This window comes from Pelophylax lessonae (genome assembly GCF_965119305.1).
Source record: "Pelophylax lessonae genome assembly, chromosome: 4".
Taxonomy (NCBI): domain Eukaryota; kingdom Metazoa; phylum Chordata; class Amphibia; order Anura; family Ranidae; genus Pelophylax; species Pelophylax lessonae.
The window spans coordinates 310,600,285-310,600,834 of record NC_138771.1 but is presented as its reverse complement, the minus strand read 5'-3'; the positions used below and the strand labels follow the sequence as shown (position 1 = coordinate 310,600,834).

The window sequence follows — 550 nt, the reverse complement described above, 5'->3', positions numbered from 1 at the left end:
GACTGTTCAATTACATAAAAATGACTGTAATTGGAATTTAATGGCATTTCGGCACAGTTTGCTAGCACAATGTGATGTCCATGTATATACCATTTAGGAAAAAAATAAAAAATTCAATTTATTAAAGCTCCTCTATCCCAAATTATTCACATAACGCTATACTGTGTAAACACGAATGAAAACGCCACCACTTGGAAAGTGATGAGAATGTGTTCCTCTGTGAATATAATGGCTTGGCCATGGGTTCATGATAGTGGCTGAGGCTGACGTGTTTCTGACCTCACCATATCTCATGGGATGAAGAAGGTCACAGAGCATCCTTGCATGAAGGAGAAAGGGTCAGAAGGAGAGTAGAGGGAGGGTCCTCCATTTTACACATGCAGCGTAAGGGGTGTGTTAGGGGGTTGGTAGTCAAAGCCTAGAATCTCCTATTTTTTATCAGCAGAAAGGAAGGGTGGGGGTGGAAGTGTGAAGCTGAGGCCTTCCAGTCTGCAATTGCTGTTCTTGGTTGTTCATAGGATCTCCTGCCACAAGGGGGTAGACAGCACTC

The 550-nt window shown here is 43.1% G+C and overlaps 1 protein-coding gene across 3 annotated transcripts in view; it reads left to right on the top strand.

Annotated features, from left to right (window-relative positions):
* The first annotated feature begins 453 nt into the window (after positions 1 to 453).
* The window catches only part of SNCB (synuclein beta), a 170,706-nt gene continuing 170,609 nt past the window's right edge, over positions 454 to 550 (top strand). The window contains exon 1 of one of the 3 annotated variants that reach the window (XM_082256615.1): positions 454 to 550. This exon is cut by the window's right edge and continues 185 nt beyond it. The gene's annotated coding sequence lies outside the window, so the exon portion shown is untranslated. The other 2 variants (XM_082256614.1, XM_082256617.1) reach the window with 2 other exon arrangements.